The 18,843-nt window shown below is 39.8% G+C and overlaps 1 long non-coding RNA gene across 2 annotated transcripts; it reads left to right on the forward strand.

The window, feature by feature from the left end:
• The first annotated feature begins 3,091 nt into the window (after positions 1 to 3,091).
• Positions 3,092 to 8,634, forward strand: LOC309451242. 2 transcript variants are annotated; one of them, XR_014186215.1, is made up of 4 exons: positions 3,092 to 3,198; positions 3,638 to 7,053; positions 7,716 to 7,829; positions 8,496 to 8,634. It is a non-coding gene; the product is annotated as an uncharacterized lncRNA (long non-coding RNA). The 2 variants fall into 2 exon arrangements; XR_014186214.1 differs by having other exon boundaries at positions 3,638 to 7,829.
• The last annotated feature ends 10,209 nt before the right edge of the window (positions 8,635 to 18,843 follow it).

An 18,843-nucleotide genomic window follows, 5' to 3' on the forward strand; every position in this document is an offset into this window, starting at 1 on the left:
TCTCCCACGTCAGTTCAATGACAACAGTAAAATTCCAGCACCTTGCACGGTTGGACAGATAGCAAAAGAACCAACGTCATCATGTATTTTTCAAGGTTTCCATTCTGGTAATCTTTCTAAGGTTCACTGACACTCCTTCTCCCAAAGCTTTAAGAGTAGGAAGTGTCATCTGTGTGAGATCAATGCCAGTCAAAACAAACAAACAAAAACTCAAATAGGCATTAAAGGAAACTCCAAATAGACCATACACCAAAATGCACACAAGCACTGGGAAACTGCTTGTATGTCTTCAGTTTTGCTAGTATTCAGTTTTTGTTTTGGGACCAAGATAAAGTCTTCAAAAAGTTGTTTTTGGAGCTATACTGGGTAATTTCTAAGCATTTTGCTTTGTCTACCAGTGATTTCATGGTAAGCATACCACAGTACTTTAGAAAAATTACATTTAGTTTTAGTTTTTAATAGAGTGGAAGTCTAGATGAACAGGGGAACATATTATGTAGTATGCATTTCTGTGTTCTTTGAATACCTACCAGACCTGATTTGCAGGCAAATCAGGGATCTGTGCCTCAAACCAATGCATGCAAAGTGCATTCAACATTCAGGAACATTTGGTTTTGAGAGTGCATGTGGTTGTATATGTTCATAGGCCGTTTGTGTTAAGTGGGTACTTGTATTGCAGAGAACTGCACACACAGAGACTGCAAAAAAAACCCTGTATTGCTAGGGTCACGATCAAAACTCCTATTTTATATCTACAATACAAAGCATTTAGGAAGCAAGTGTGGAAGATGGCAAGCACAGAGAGATGCAAAAAACACAGGGTGCAAATGGCAGGTTGTGTTCTTTGAACTGCTTTCGGGAAAAAAAATGCTGATTTGCTGAAGTTCTGTGTGAGCAGATAGAGTGAAAACAATTCTTTTCTATTTTATATATGTCATGTAACGTTACTCGTACCTTTTTATTTTGTTTTGCTTTTATCTAACACAGTTTTATTTTACTTCATCCTTCAGATTAAGGCAATGAAAACTAGGAACTGACACAGTATGAACTTACAACTTATTTAATACTTGGGCTTTCCAGAGCTCAAATGCCTCTGATCCATTTGTTTCATGGTGTTAGTTGGCTTAACCTTTTTTAGATTTCTCCAAACAAAATAACTTGAGCTACGGCAAGCTGTTTGCCAAGGATTTGAACTCTGGAAAGAATGGGGAAAAAAGGTCACTTATCTCCTGTGGTGTGTTGGAGAAAATCTATTTACTCTTGTTTGTGTGTTAGACTCCTGCTCACCTGGCTTTATACTTATTACTATGCCATTTCTGCCTGTAAAACATGCTCCCTTTTCCAATACTAACCCTTGTAACTTCTTCTTGAAATGTACAGGACATGAGTAAAAATAATGTTAAAAATAGTATTCAATATGAATGCCCTTTCACTATAAGGTGAAGTGTAAATATAACAATTCGTGTCTATAATCTGTATTTGTTCCATGGAAAAACTATAGAAGGTATGGCAACTGCATGAAAGGATACCCTGTATTAGCACACTCAGGTTCTTTACACACAATATTTTACAACATGGCTTTTTTCACTTCGACACAACACTAGAGCTTTTCTTCGTCCAACGAAGGGAAAGAGAAAGGGACCAGCCATACCACATAGCAATTCAACTTGGAGCAAATAATACAAACCATTACATAAAGTGTAGAGGACTTCAGCAGCTCTGAAAATGAGTTGAGGCTGATGGGGAATAGTCAGCTGGATAACAAAGCTGGATAACTCTCAAATAAGATTTGAGAGATGAAATCTCGCTTTCTTTTTGTTTGTTTTGTTTTAGGTTTTTTGATTGTTTGTTTTTCAGTGGGATGGTTTGTACAGGAGTGCCGTAATCAAGCAGGATGTTCATATTCTGCAGAAAACACAAGGAAGAATCAGAAGATAAAAACTGGAAAACAAGTCTCTCCATGAAAGGTTTGGGATTTACAGTCAGTTTTGTTTGTCACAGAAAAGTTAAATAGGAGCATTGGTCATAGTTGCAAATTCCTATGAGGAACCAGAAATTTGATTACATGGAGCTCCAGCAGAGACATAAACTGCATGGAATTAATTGGTGATAAACTTAGAGGAACCCAGACCATCTCAGTGCAATCTCAATGGGAAGCATTCTTTTTAACAGTAAAGGTTAACTATTTTTACTGTGTGCAAAATTTTTGATAGATTCTCCATGGATGATCCCAACACCCTGCCTTAAGCAGTGAAAGGAATATGTGTCCAGTTTCAGGCATGACCTACAAACAATTTCTTTGGCTTATTTCTCTGCACTTCTTGGGCAGCAGTACAGCATCAATGTGGCGAAAGGCTTCTCTTCCTGAGCAGCAGAGACCTGACATGACCATCCTCTCAAGGTAGAAGGTGCCTGTGAAGGCACAGTACATGCCTTCCCTGCTAGACCTGGAGAAGGGGAACAGCAAGAGGCAATGCAGGCCAGCCACTTGGCAGCATATTTTGGCCCTGCTGTCATGAGGAGCAGTCATCACCCCTGTCCACAGCCTGGCAGGAAATGCAGGGATCTAACAGGTCCGGGGAATATGTGACAAGACCGCAGGACACATGATACTTGGTACATTTGTCACCCTCACCCTGTGTCTCTCCCAGTGTGGCAAGCAAGCATTAGCTTCCAGGAGTGTGAGAATAATCTAGCGATCATCCACTCCTTGCTTCAACTTGAGCAAACAACATGAATGTTTCTTTTTCTAGTAGTGTGTAGTGGTGTTTTTTTGTGTGTGTGGTTGCTTTGTGGTTATGGTTGGTTGGTTGGTTGTGGTTTTTTGTTGTTGTTGTTCTTGTTGTGTTTTTTGGGGAGGTTGTTTGTTTGTTTGTTTTGCGTGGTGTTTTGTGTGTGTGTGTGTGTGATAGGGATACATGACGGGCCGGGGGGCGGAAAGCACTGATTTATTTTGTATGAGTCACTAGGCAGCTTTCAAGTCACGACGACATTAAAACACTAGTGACCCTGCTGGGACAGGCTGTTTTCTAAGTGTGATGTCCATATTATTTGCATGTCTTTTTGGTTAGCTTCATTTCAATTGGGCTGGCTTTGCACTGTCAGTGCCCTTCAAGAGCTTCGTCTGAGTCTCCACATTATCCTCAGGTCAAATTAGGAACCTCACTCAGCCAGTCTTCGTGGCTGGTTCAGAGCAAAGTAAGTTACCATCAAAGTAATAGGAAATAATTTCAAATAATGTCTTCTTATGACTGTGAATTCTGAGGATTTGTTTTTCTGGTATATATATGTATATATATAAAATGACACATACATGAAAAGAGAGTGTTTGCCAGGTGGGATGTTTTCCAGCCTCTTACAGCTCCAAAATATTCTAACAAAGATTTTATGGTGAATGTTTCCGATTTAGCACAATTATAGCAACTGAATATTTGACCTGTTTTCCTTGGAGGAGTGTTTTCAGTGTATCCTTATACAGCAACAATCTCTGTGTTCTTGTGAAAACTGTTGGTTTGGAGTGGTGTTTTAATTTTTCTTTTTTTTTTTTTTTAACTTACCGACTGCCACATTCCACTGGGGAAAAAAAAAAAAAAATCACTGTACTCCTCCTTTGCTTCTCTGCTACTTTTCATTTCAGGTGGATGATGTGAAGTCTCACTAATGAAGAAGCAATCTGTGGTCAGCATCTGAGAGCTCTTTATACCCTGTGCTAACAATGTTTTTATGTAGTCCCCGGTGTCCCTCCCGCAGCTGGTGTCCCTCACTGCCTGGCAGTGTCTGCTCTGCTGCTGCTGAAGCCCTTGCTGGCCGGCTGCCGGGCAAGCAGCTCTCCTGTAGATTTCAGCCTCTCTCCAGGAGTTGCCTGCCTTCGACATAATGGGCAACATTGAAAGCAGCAAGGCGTTTGGTCGACAAGGTCAGAGTGCCTTTCATTCCTGCAATAATCAGCCAGTGTAGCTCTTCCTCAGACATGGGGAGAGAGAAGATAGAGGTCAAAAGAGCAATTACATTTCACGTTGACTCCAGGAAAGGCTTGGAACACAAAACTGAAAACAGCATAGAGCCTCTCTCTCCTGCAGTCCTTTTCTGGTCATTATTATTAGAAAAGTGCAGCAACCATGTCCATTATAAGCACTATAACATGAAGAACCATTTTCCTCTGGTGGATGAGATCTTCAGACACTTAGCACTGTCAGCATATTGCCGAGGAATGTAAATGAGAAACACCATGTATGACCAGATACAGTGAGTAAAGGCTATTAATTACATTTAAAATGTTAACCCTAGCCAACTGCAGTGCAGGTAGTTGTGCTAATTTCATCTGTAATCAGTCTTTGAATTATTGTAACTTTATTTATTTAGTATTAAGACAATAATTAAGGGAATATAATTTACATGGAAATGTCAGCAATTTTCTTTTGTCATATTGTCATTACAAAGCTGTCTTTATTTGACCTTACAGCTGCTGGGCCTGATTGCTTTAATGGCATTAATTGTAGTGACCATTGTGGTATTGTAGTTTTTAATTGCTATTAACTGAATAGCTGAGATCATTTCAAAATGCATCATGTTTGTTTCACAGACATCTTCTGTCGCTTCCTTATATGCTTAAGCCATAGTCTGCCAAAGATTTAGCCAAAAAAATCCTCATGAAACATAAATCTGAGACAGCCCTTTAAGCGGAGCAACCTGCAAACTGTAATGTTAATATAGTGTGATAATAGAAGAATGTAACTGATCCGTTTACTCATTGCCCTACCCTGTCCTTATGAAAGCTGAATTAGCTCGGTGTTGACAAAGGATTAAGAAACTTGGTGAATTCCTCTTTGTAAACAAAACCTCCCTCATTCCACATTTCAGACTGAAGGCAGCCACTTCAACAATATTCACTTCTTTGTTTCCAGCTATAGAATGCAAACATGGCTTTATTCCACGGTTTCCTATGAAACGAAATGTGAGCACAACATCTCTATCCCACGGAACACCTGGTATTATTCACTCCTCTGTGGAAAGCACTATATCACTAACGGATTGAAAAACATATTTATTTCATCAACTGTGACAAGCAACATGAATGTTTTTTCTTTGCAAGCTACGGGTGCATGGTGAGAAGAAAAGACATGCAAAATTTCACTCAGGGTCTTTTGAGAGATCTCAGATCTCTGCAAGTACCGTACAATTGGTAATCAACACTTAATGAGCACATGTAAACAGAGCATTGCTTTAGGCCAGGTCCTAAAACTTAGACCTTGCCAAGACAAAACAGGATTCAGGGGTGGGTGAATCAACACCAAATAGTGATTTGGTTAGATGGTGGAAGCTATTTGCAGTTCAGCGGACTGCACTGCTGCAGTCTTACCAGCTCTGCCATCTCTGACAGCTCTGCCATGTAAACATTTGACTCATTGAAAATGGTGCTTAAGATTCAGTCATGAGAGGAGCTGGCACCATTTTCTCTTCCATTTTTTGGTGGTATCCACTAGAGGCAAAAGCTTACGGTTGACATAAGCTGCTTTTTTTTTTTTTTTTCCCCAGTGGCTACCACTTGCTAAAGGAATGAGTCTAAAGGGACAGTTCTGTGGTGTGTATCATCAGGAAAAATATGGCCTTAAAAGGATGGTTTGGGATGGTATTGTAATGGAAAATTCTGCTCATTTCCCTTTTTCCTTAAGTACAAATGAACTTTACTGATATATGGACAGGTCACAGGAAAGAAAGCATTTGTAAAAATGTTCCACAGGGAATAATCCTGGAATAATAATCAGCTAGATAGTCGGTGTGGTGAAAGGGGAATTAAAGGAATACAAATATTAACTTTCTTGTTATTATTCTAAAAATCACACACAGTCATTTCAGAATGTGACAAGAAGCATTGGTTTTCCCTTTTAAAAGGTGTTTCCCTACTATTATGACATTTTTGAATGATCAAAAATATACATGATATACCTTGAAAATTTGCTCTTTCAGACAGATGTATTGATTGTTCACCTCTGCATTATCTGGGATAACCTTAACAAAGGAGATGCTGCATCAATAAGTGATCTTGATTCTGTACGGTTGCACTCATTAAAACAGGTGATAAACCAAGGCCATCCTGTAGAACTAAGAAGAGATTACTTTATTGAAGAGGGACTTAACTGAATGACCTAATGTTACATGCAAAGACAGATATTTTACAGAACGGAGAAAAATGCAACACAAGCTAAATTATTGCTAAACCTGTATCACTCATATATTTCCATTCCTAGCTTATTTATAAGTTCTGTACCAGCAGTATATAGAATTTTTCAGTCATGTCTGATTTATTAGATGAAAGAATGCGTGGAGCCCTTGTGTCATAAAGCCTCACCGTTTATTGAAAAGCTTGGGCGGCATGTTTAGGCACCTGTAAACTGGTAGAGCTTCTAAAATCACAGCCACCCCTATGCACAACTGAGGCTGATCATTGCCTCCGTTGTGCTGACTTGCAACATGCCAGAAGCAGCATTTGTGAAGCAGAGACTTCTTCTTCAGCTGAGGGAAATGATCCATCCGAAACACACAGAAGTGATCCATGCTGGGCTGTCTTTCAGCTGTATCAGTTTTCCAATCCTGGCTCACAACACAAGCACATAAGCACTTCTGGTGGCTCCAGCTGCAAGGTGGCACGAGCCTGGAGAGGAGCAGCCAGCAGCTAGGAGGGAAGAGACCTCGCCAGCTACAGAGATGCCATAGGTGCACCTCAAATAAGGCTTTGATGTTCTGGCATTCTTCTGTGATCTATTCCCCTGACTTTTTTTAATGTAATGGAAACTAACATTATTGCAAACAAAATGCAGCTATTAATTATCTATATCTGACAAGGATATGCTTAGAGTTATCTGGTACTTTTTTTTTTTTTTTAATAAAGTAGTGACTGTGACTCAGGTTGCTTAACTGTATGCCTTAAAAGCTGTAATTTTCAGAAAATTGCATCCTACTTAATACATCTCATGACAAAAATGAAAACATTCAAAATGGTGGCATCAGTGTGTGAAGAGGAGCAAGGCCTGTATGTGGATGAGCTGCAGAGAGGTGAGATGTTCTGGCTGACATCACTCAGTAACTGTAACTGAGCTCAGGGCAGAGCTCATTTACTGGGATGGGCGTTGGGGGTGGCTGACTGATGGATGTACTTCTCCAGACAAGAAACTGTATTAGTTTAGTCCCTAGTGTCTATATAGTCACTGTAAAGAATATCTTAGAAAAGTACAAATCTCCCCAACAGCACATGATATAGTTAGATCTGTTAAAAAATAATAAACCCTTTCCTATAAAAGTCAGGGGAGAAAACTATCATCAACATTGTTCAGAACAGGAAAAAGACCAATAGTCTATAAAACGTGTGTATGTGCTCCGTTTATGGAAATCTATGCAATACGAAACATATGGTAATGCCACATGGAAGGAAATATTTCAAGAAAATATTTGCTAACGGAATAAGCCTGTCAAGGGAAGAGTTAGTGATGGAGCTCTTTAAACAATGTTAAACATTTCAATCCAGACTTACCCTCATTTTGTAACTTCAGCTCTTATTGATGGGAATTATTTATTTAATTTCATGTTACTTTATTTTCTGGTACCTATTCAGACTTCTTGGAATCTTCTAAAATTGAATACCTAATCAGAAAATGTATCATTTCCCAGTACAAGGTCTCTATTATTAAATTGCCTCCTATGCGTTTTCCTGTTAGCAGATACTAACAGAAGCCTAAAGGAGGCCTGACAAAAGCACAACATAAAAAAATCAGTGAAGTCACAATCTTCAGCTCCTTCTACAATCTTGCAAACTCCCTAAAATACCTATAAAGGTAAGGACTTGGGAGCTCACCCCAAAGAGCAATGGATATACAGCATGGGACAAGGTAGAAACAAGTTGACAAAACTATTCCAAAATCAAGTCTTTTATTAACAGAAACTGCTCTTGAAACCAAACCAAACGGAATTCTTTGGCAGTTGATTGTTATCTGACTGTGACAATCTATAGAACAACTACAGGTAGCTCCACAAACAAGCCTAAAATCTCCATGTTAGCAATCCCTTAATCTCCAGTGATGTCTTTCCAACAGCCTCTCAATCTCCATAAATTGCTAACAAGACCTGCCTTAAGAGAGCTTGTCACCATTGCTGGTTCCCACTGTTGTCATCTGAAGTGATTCCCTACCTCTGATCATGTAGAAAAAAAATGCACCTTCTAAGAGCACACCTCCAGAAGCACTGTATAAGCAGCATATGCTCACACCAATCTATCTCTGCCATCTCTCCTGCGTATTGTTGGTGGCCAAACTGCCATCAACACCATACAGACTAAAATAGAAAATGGTCCAGCATGTGCTGTCAGGAAGTGCATCAGAATATTTCTTTCAGTGCTTCAAGTCATGGCTTTACATCATGTCATGTTTCCCTCACTGAAATGAAGGACAGGGTAACGTGTCTCTACTACTGCTTGTAATTACATTACTTGTTTTCTTTGACAGTGGAACAGCTTAAGAAGTTCTTTCCTCCACCTGTCCTTGGCTGCTTGTTTCTACTTCCACACCAAAGGTTACTGGCCCTCCAGCAAGGGTGGATCAGCATCTAAGGGGCCATGCTGTTACATAGAGCATGAAACGATATATTGAAAAAAAAAGAAAAACAAAAAATTGTGCTTTACTGTTCAGAAGACTTCTCCAATACCTATGTGGAAAGTTAGTCTTCAACTTCTTTGCTGTAAAAGAAGTGATGCTTACCTCTGGGGTGGAGAACCTGGAGAAGAAATGCTGAGGAAGAGTGCCATGTATAGGGTGCTGTGTATAGGCATAAACTGCACATTGTCCCAGTATGCATTGTAAGATTTGTATTAACTGAAGGTTGTTTAATGAAAAGTAATAAAAATTTAAATAAATTAATACACAAAGTTGTGATTCATTTTCTCTGGTGGTGTTGTCCAACTTATAGACAGCTATGACCTGTCAAAAATGGATATCCATATATTGTTGTTTTTGCCAAAAAATAGCATGAAACATTGTTAGGAATTCTGCAGGAGATATTATTATTGATATTAGGAAGTCCAGAGGAATAAATGATGGCCCGGTTCTTACACCATGAAGTGCAGTTAGCTATACTTCAGAAGAGAGGGTGCTATTAGAAATAGGAGCAGTGAATCAGCAAAGTCTTGGGGAAAACAAAAAAGCTGTGAAAGATTAGGGTGTCCAGATGAACACCACCTATGCATGAGAACAGGGATTATTTTTATTTTTTGTAAATCTAGTGATGAAAATGCTTGGGAGGGGGTGAGCAAGGACACTAAAGACTTTCAAGTGACTCCTTATATGATTGAAAAACAAACAGGAACTCCTGTGTTGTATTTGCAAACTGATGTTTCAGTCATGTTATTGGCTAGTTAGGTGAATGACTTACTGTTTGCCAGGATTTAGGGAATGTTGAAGGTGTGTTTTCACATAAAATTTTGTCTTGCTGGATATATTTATAGCAGATGAGGAACAGTCATCTGGGTAAATTATATGGTCATTTTCTATTTTTGATGGTCCTTGGGTGAAATCTTCAAGAAAGCTGTGAAAAAAAAGGTTCAAATTTTGTCATAAATTTAGTGAGAGGATGATATTTAGCTTGGCAGACTTTTGGAAGCACCATGAAAGGCCTAAATTAACTTGTAACAACAGACCTGTGATAAATAACATCCAGATTCAGGGGACTACAAGAATTCTACATAACTTCCCTCAAGTTTCAACTCATTATTAATTCAACAATTTGAATGCTAGGCAAAAACTAGCATTGTCCTGATGTCCTATTCTGAAAGAATCAATGGAGAAAACAAGAAGGGGGGGTAGTTTCCTGCCCAGATAGATGAAGAAACACAGTAAGGAAAAGAGATAAACAGGTGGAGGGAGCAGCAAAGAAGGCAGAGAAAACAACATATAAACAAACAAACGAGCAAACAAGCGCTCTCCATGAGACAGATTACAGTCCAGGCTTGAAGAAGGCTTCTGAAAAGACGTAAAAGATAAATCACTGCAAACCATTTTTGTCTTGTCTGTCCTGTAAGCAAACAATTCTGTAGAGTCACAGGCTCTTTCTTAACTGTGGCTACTTGCAACAGATTCACTGTGCCTTATTTTTGAGTCATCCAAAAGGAAAAATGTGCACAATAAGCAAAATTAACATGTGTGATACAGCAAACAACAGTCCCTCTAGAGTCCTGGGGTTAACCACAGAGTAATAATAAAAACAAAGAGTAGTAGTAAAAGCAGTTACACAGCTAGAGTTGTATAACAAACAAAAATAGCAATCACTGACATTTTGGGCTTGAATTTGAAAGGTCAAATGCGCAATCATGCAGAAAAACCTTGCATGTGGTAGCTTGCCTAACTTGTTCCTGAGTTACCATAGCTGAGAGTGAATCAGTCTTGGTGCATGCAGTTGTTTCCCAACCATTGCATAACTCCCCATCTGCAAATATCAAATTCACATGCTCAGTCTTTTTTACTAAGCATATGTGCTTACATATGCAATGTATTTCTGACTCTTTTAAACAATCAAAGTGCTTCAGCCTGTATTTGGTGACTGAAGTTCTTGTCCAGAAAGTGGCAGGAACATGAAACCTGGGCCAACACCCACTCCCTTGTGACTAAAGGCAACAGCAGAGGGCTGAGTCTCAGCCCCAAAATGCTTTGCTTTAGCAAGACTTTCACATAAAACAAGAAAGAAAGAATGAGTTACAGGAGAAGAGTGACTGATATCAAAGACATCTCTAGTCTCTGCCATTTCAAGGAACAGCTATTGTTACTGATAAGAGAATTAATTGGTTGGAAATCTACAGAAGCTTAGGTGTTACAAGCAGTAGATGTGCAACATAATAAAAGCCCCAGCACCACACAAGATTTCACAGTTTCTTTTGGCTCCCTCTGGTAGTTTATGAACTAGTATTCAATACTGTGCAATCATAATGCCCAGAGGTATTCTGATGAAGTTCTCAGAGCCATCTCTGTAATGAAAACAAAGCTTTCTTCTCTAGCAACTCCTTGTTGATGTGGGCTCTCTCTCCACGGCTCCTGCTGAGGGTTTCAGTTGGAAAAGCTCAGCTGTTTTACTTTGTAAAATGATTGTACTATTTCCTTAAAACCTTTGTGTGTAAATTTAAAAGAACAAGCAGAGCAGCTTATTTGGATGCATATCAAATGTACGAACACACCTGCAGATACATGCAAAATCTGTGTTTGTAAACCTAACAAGCCAGTCTGCAAGTTCCTGTTTGCACAGGCGTATGAGTGTTAACATGCCTCACCAGACTAAATCTGTTAGTCAAAATCTACAACAAAGAACAGTTAAGAGAGCCTGTGTTAAGACAGCTTTGTAGTCCTCAAGTAGTACATCAGAGATTCAACACTGGCCTGAAAGGGTAAGTAAAAGGGAGGCCAGCTGTGGACTGCTCAAGCATGTGATTCCACTGAGGTTCATGAGACAGAGCTTTGCAGGTGAGTGATTTCTACCCTGAGGAATGGGGCTACGAAGCCTGGAAGACAGCTGAACAAGGGGTCCTGTCACTGATGCTGTGACTTCGTCTACCTTGATGGCATGAAGCTGTTGTGCCTGTGTGTGTGCCACACACTCCAGACTAATACTCAGACCCAGAAAATTTACTGGGGTTTGCTTGTAATTACAAACCAGAAGAAGTCAAGCAACAGTGACCTCCGTAAGTACAGCAGCCCTGCCAAATGCCATGGGCTGTTTTACAGATCAAGCAAAGGAAGGAGGATGAAGAGATAATTCACAACTATGTCTCCATAAAGCAGAGCTCAGCTGACCCAAAGGCATAGCTGGAAAAAAGATAAATACTAGAATCTGCTTAGCTTAGTTGTATTTGTGCCTTGTAAGCACTATTTTGAGGCTATGCAAAATAATTGTGTCAAACCCACAAAAAACAGCCCCTGGATCTAAGGTTTTACTGTTGCTTTTGTGAAGGAAGTCTGATGTGCTGTTTTGTTAGAAAATGAAGCTCAGTTTCATGGCCATATGATTATAACAGCTTCTTTCCTCTCCCCTAAAAAAAATAAAATCATATTAGCTCACTTACAAAAGCAACAGGCAAATCCTGGGGTTTGTTTTAGTATATAAAAACACTTAGCACCATTAACCATTTCCTGGGATAATCAGCTCACGCAACAGCAGCATGAGTAGATGAGTGAAAGGCCTCAAAGGGTTTTTTATTTCTTTTATCTGGAGCCCACTGCAGAAACAGTTCAACAATTGCAAAACCAGAAGAAATTACAAGAAGGGGGAGTATAATCAGGCATGGAAGAGGGTAGAGCATCCAACACACAGAACAACATTTGGCAGTTTTCTATGAAGGTTTGCCTTTGGGCTGTGTGACAGTAGTTATTTTTTTTATTATTGTTATTGGCCTTGAAACTTTTGACAGATTCCATGGTGAAGGCAAAATGTTACTAAAATTGCAGCCAGAGAAGGCTTCAGTCTTAAGAAACATTCAATAAAGGGCGCTTCCCCCCACCGACACTTCTGAGGATGTCATTGCTAATGGCCTGATTCTGTGTGGTGCTGAGTGACCTCCACTCCCATTGAGGCAGCGAAGCACTCAGCAGCATTCACAACAGGCCCTTTTTTTTCCCAAAAGGTATGAAAAAAATACTCAGTAAACCCAATAGCTATTAAACTAAAAAGACAGGAGAAGAAAGCAGAGAAAGTCTCATAGCTACAATGCATAGATCCGCTGTAATGCCAAATGCTTTACCTCAGAGTGGCCTTGGCTTAACTTTCATGTCAGTGCTGACTCTGAACTGTGCTCAGACAGCTCTGCCCACCAGTGCACAAGCTGCTTCAGAGAAGAAGGAGCCGTTCCTTCACCCTGACTTAATCTTTTGCCATGCTGTGCCATTGTGCAGCATCAAGAGGTGCTGATTCCAATAGAGGTCACGTTGTTAATGGGAGGCGGGGGGGGGGAGGGGGGGGGAGAAAAAAAAAAAGAAAAGAAAAAAAAAGAAAACTGCTCTTTCTGCAAAAATTGCATATTAGATCTGTGATGCTTAATCCGATATCTGATTCTGCTGAACTTGGGCTGGCACAGGCAGCCCTGAACTCCATACAGTGTGGGATTTAATGCCATTAGGAGATAATTAATCTCAATCTAATCTCCACCACAACACCTCTGCAAAGAATGAGAGCCATGGCATAACCGGCTTGGGTGCCAACTCCCTGCCGTGCAGCTCCTGCCAAGCCGATGTATTATAATATGAAAATTGGGTGCTGAAATGCTTATGTCAAATGAGGAGGTGTAGGAGTATTCCTAGGTGAAATAAAAAAAAAAAAAAAAAAACAACAAAAAAGGCTTTTGAAAAGAAACATAGCTACATGGAAGAATGCCTCACTATCTGTTCAGATCTCCTTGCCTGCTGAAGGAAAGGACAGCCAGGTGCCTGGGCAGCCTCTCTAGCTGGAGCAGGTGTAGGTGTGGTGTGGCACCCTGGAAATCATGCTGATTCACATCTATGGAGGATTCAGCATGTCTTTTGAACAGCTGATCAGTATACACTAACCCCATTTGAAATCTACCTAAGTCTAACAAGTTATGGTACTTAAATAATTCAAAAATTACCCTTCACCCAGCTGAGATCCCTAATTTATCTACAGCAGTCAGAACCATAACAAAGCTGCAGAGCTGTTCTCAGCAGGCTGGTTAGACTAAACCTACTCCCTGTAAATGGAAAGCAGTAGATATGTTTGTTGTGCAAGTAACAAGGTCACTGACTGTTCAGCTGTAGGAACAAACTTGATTAAGACTGGTGATAATCTTTTGAAAGACAGTAATTTATCTCCATTTGAAGAGCATTATCTTTGTTCTACAGCTATCATAGAGAAAAAGGTTAACAAATATTCCATGATGAATTTTTGAAAGCTTTAGTCAGATCTTGTACATTTAAGCCTTTCCAAACGGCTGTCAAAGACAAGGAAACAAAGTGTCAGATTTTTACACAGACTTACCTAATGGCCTTTATCTGAGAAAGTGGTTTATGATTTATACAGTCTCTACCTTTACTTAAACAATTTCTCTTTTGCTCTGTAGTGAAGGCAATCTTCTAGCATTACTCACGTGGGAGAGATTAGCCCCAAAGACTGATCTCACTGAAAGAAGTTTGGAGATTCAAATCGTACAGAGACATGATGCAAACTGTATGATAATCAGCTTTTATTACTATCTGCTTGTGAATTGTCGGTTGACTGTTTGGATATAAAAGCTGTAATTATAAGTGCCTTCTATATTGAAAGGCATTGTGCTTATAAAATGTTTTCTATGCCCCTTAACTTTCAAGTAAACTGTAACCTTCAATGACATTGCATAAAACTGAATAGAAGTGCATATATTCTATCCTTGAAATAACACAAACAACATAGATCAGAGTAAGAGCTCCATATCATATACAAATTTGTAAAGCTCATGTTCTCAAAAAAAACGGAAAGAATTGATTCCCAGGTTTCATGAAGAAATAATATTGCATAATATGTGTATTTTTTTAAAGAATTTATTCTTTTCTCTTTCTGAGGATCTTTTGTTACATACAGGGTAGCTATCTGGACAATGGAAAGAAGCTATGTACCTATGCATATATGTTACATATATGGGTAACGTATATAAATTACGTATATGGGTATGGGTATGAGTATGCATGTGTATATGTATTTATATACATACACATTATATATTTATGCACCCATATCCGTATCTGCAGACAGGATGTTTATTTAATCATAAGGGCTTTACTTTTAGGAATATATCATAATGGAAAAGCAAAACAAATGCATCAAGACTATATGTTCCTTTGCACATATTCATGCTGGTAAAATTCCCTTGTAATTGTTCTGTGATCAAACACTCTCGGCTGGTTAGGTCAGGCAGTAGATTTTGTTGACTTCACTGAAAAATATTTTGACGCTACTTAAGCATAAAGATATAATTTTAAACACACATTCTGAATCAAGAGTTTGCACCTGAAATTTAAAAAGGATCCCTGATACGTTAACATCACTTGATTTGAGTTGTAAGTCTTCTGTTTTCCTCAGGACCTAGCTATTGACTGCAGATAATATTTTAAGTGATGGCAACAGACCTTCTGGTGAGCCCCGTTGCCAGCTGTTTCAGCAGATTTGCAGTTGCTATTTGGTCTGAGAATTCGCACTGTTGAAAGTGTGCCAAGGCCACGTTGTACTTTGAGACAGTGTTTTCCTCTGGGTCCTTTTGCTTGACAGTCCTATTACAGATACCTTTTGGAATTGCTTGAAGGGTTACGAACATGAGGGAAAGTACAGTACCTGTGGTACAGGTACACTCACGTATCAAGGATCAAGACTGTAAAATGGAAGGTACATGCAATAATACTGGTCGTATTTAATTTACATTCCCAGACAAGCCTAGGATCCATATCCCACTGACGAAATTAGAATAATAATCAGTGAATCATGTAAAAAATGGTGCCAGAGTTGTCCAACCTATAGTTGACAAACTATGTGATATGGGAAACCAGTTAAGTACGCTTCCTAGACAAATGTAGTTACAGCCCAAATCAGAAGAAAAAAATGAGACTGAGCCATCCAGGACTGTAGAAGGAGATGTGAGACACTGCCCAGAACTTGTGAATTGCAGGAATGCATACACATGTGGTTTGGAGGATATTCATAGCAAGCCTACGGTAATAGGATGCACCAGACCTACAAGGTAGATGGCCAGTGACTACAGAAAAAAAAAAAAATTAAAAATTTGTGCCAAGGCAGGTGCAGTGAGGCACTCACTGTGCATGCAGAGTAGCTCCAATTTATTAGATGATTGTCCCAAACAGACAGACAAAAGAGAGTTTTGGCTAAGTGGAACACTGCAGCAGCTTTGCAAATCTGAACCTCGTGCTAACTCAAGCTAAAAAGCATATAATCTTTATGTCAGGACATTAAATGAGTACACAGTTTGCTGTCTTGAGTGCTTGTAACCCCATGCATCCTGGACATGGAGTAATATACTAGTGAGTGTCTAGAAAGGGAAAGAGAAATTGTTAAACCATCATTTTCTATTTCCATATTGTCTAAATTTTTTTGTCTCTTACCGTTACAGTATTTGGCAATGAGAACGCAATTCTTTTCAGTTACTTTGGCCCATACTGTAGTAATAGTTAACAAATGAGACAGCAAGAACAAAGAAATGCTACATTAACATTGAGCTTGACCTTATCTCCACCCCATTAGCCATGTAAAATCTTGTTAACTTGTTAGCTTTCCCTACAAGAAAAGCTGGAAAATTACAGCAGCCTTAATTATCTTAGTCATTTTAGCTTCCATGCATAGCAGCATTTTTTTTTCTTTAAAAGTACATAAACAAGGCTGTAAAGCTGACTTCTAGTGTAATAAAACACAGATAAGAGAACAGACAACAAATGAGAGATAGGTGTTACTCTACAAGGAGAGATCTCTGTTTCAAAGCTGCATAAGACTGGTAATGACCAAGAAGTGCTACCACGGCTGTTGAGGACTGCCGAGGTACCTCAGCAGACATATGCAGAAGCAGATCTTCAGCAGCACAGAGCACACACTTTATGATCCCATCTGCTTAAGCCCTTACTGTCTCTACCGTCCTGTTTTGAACCAGATTGGTGTCAATCTGTCTGATGAAGGAACAGCAGAAGACTTGAACAAACTCTGTTATAAGGACTCTCTATAAATCCACATGTCCTTTGGCAGTCATACAAAACAAGGAGTTTCAGGTTGTCTCAAACCTGGCAGGATGATATCAAGCTGGTGGTCTAAGCTCACTCAGTGATATGTTTAATGATGTGTCTGCTCCTGGTGGCCCCCTCAGTTCTAGGAATAGGTACTACTGTCAGATCCAAGTTAGATTTGGACCAATGGTGGGGGTAATATGTATTCCGGATTACTGATTGCAGATAAGAAAGATAAACTAGAGGACACGTAGGTGCATGAACAGTGGGGTATATGTTATTCACAAATATTTTTATCCTGGAATTAAAGTGATTGCTATTTGGCAACACAGTGAAATTCTGGAAAGCACACAGCAAAAGCAAGATGAAAAAAAATCATACGGTTTCAAGCAAGTTCTCCATTGATTTATGAAATGAAAGTAGAACTGATGACACAGAAATTATCACATCCCCTCTGGTATTGTCCCAGAAAATTTAATGTTCCCAGAATATTTGAAATCAGTGAATGGGAACCTAGAAAAATTCCCAAGCAATTAATTCACAGTGTATTTCATGAGGTAGAGACATACAATAAATAACATCTGCAAAATGCAAGCAGACATGCAAATAAGACTCTTTATGGGTGAATCTATAAACTGATGTGTATTTGCTCCTTTGCACAGCTATGGCTTGCACATTACAAGTTGCCCTCTCACTTCATTGTAATCCTTATATGCTTGGCTTCTGCATTGTAGTTGGTTGACTGTGGCTGGCAGGTAAGTTCCCAACCAATTGCTCTCTCACTTCCCCCTGAGAGCTGGTGGGGGAGAGAATCAGAAGGGAAAATGTGAGAAAAAATCATGGGCCAAGATAAAGACCATTTAATAAGGCAAGGAAAGAAAAACAACACAAGTGAGGCAAAGGCAATCACTTGCAACCTCCCACCAGGAAAATGATGCCCAGCTAGTCTCCAAGCAACGGCTACTTTGGGAACCACCACCACCACTCCCCCAGCCTCCCCCACCCTCCCCACCCTTTTGTTGCTGAGCATAGCATTATATGTTATAGAATATCCTTTGGACAACTGGGTCAGCTGTCTCAGCTGAGTCCCCCACCCAACCTTTTGCCCACTCTCAACCTGCTCTCTGGGATGGACAGAATAAGAAACAGAGGAGGCCTTGACACTATGCAAGCATTGTTCAGTGGTAGCTGAAACATTGGGGTTATAATGTTTTTGGTCACAAACCTAAAACACAACACCACATGGGCTATGATGAAGAAAGTTAACTCCATCCCAGTCAGACCCATTACACACTTCAACTTGCATATTAGTATTGAGAAAACAGCTCAGCCAATAACTTATTCTGACTAACACTGGCAAGGGGATGATAATAAAGATGGTTCCTCCAAGATGTTTCCAATTGCCTCTTGAATAGCAGGCAGTGCTCCAGGACATAAGAGTTTTCCTTATGCTAGTGAGAGAAGTTAGTAACCCACACAAATAGCAATACACTTCTGCAGAGTATAGACAGAATGTATTTTGTGGCAGGAGGGTATTCTTGACTCCACAAATTCAATGGATTGTATATATTTGTCTTGCAGCTCTTCCTCTCCTCTCCTCTCCTCTCCTCTCCTCTCCTCTCCTCTCCTCTCCTCTCCTCTCCTCTCCTCTCCTCTCCTCTCCTCTCCTCTCCTCTCCTCTCCTCTCCTCTCCTCTCCTCTCCTCTCCTCTCCTCTCCTCTCCTCTCCTCTCCTCTCCTCTCCTCTCCTCTCCTCTCCTCTCCTCTCCTCTCCTCTCCTCTCCTCTCCTCTCCTCTCCTCTCCTCTCCTCTCCTCTCCTCTCCTCTCCTCTCCTCTCCTCTCCTCTCCTCTCCTCTCCTCTCCTCCCCTCTCCCCTCATTCATTAGTAAGATAATATTCTGCTTGGTTTCCTTTTTGTTTTTTTATCCAATCAAACAGTCCCCTAGTCTATCATGTATCAGTTCTGATGTTTATGTTCTTGATTCTACAGTGTAGAAGGCTGCAGCAGAAAGATACCCATTTTGTGTATATTTAGGGAAGCCTACAGAATCCCTTATCAGCCTAGTTCCCCTTAAGAATGGCAAGAGAAATCTGGTCAGTGCTACCCCAAAGT

This window comes from Streptopelia decaocto, assembly GCF_964273445.1.
Source record: "Streptopelia decaocto genome assembly, chromosome: Z".
In the NCBI taxonomy this organism is placed as follows: Eukaryota; Metazoa; Chordata; class Aves; order Columbiformes; family Columbidae; genus Streptopelia; species Streptopelia decaocto.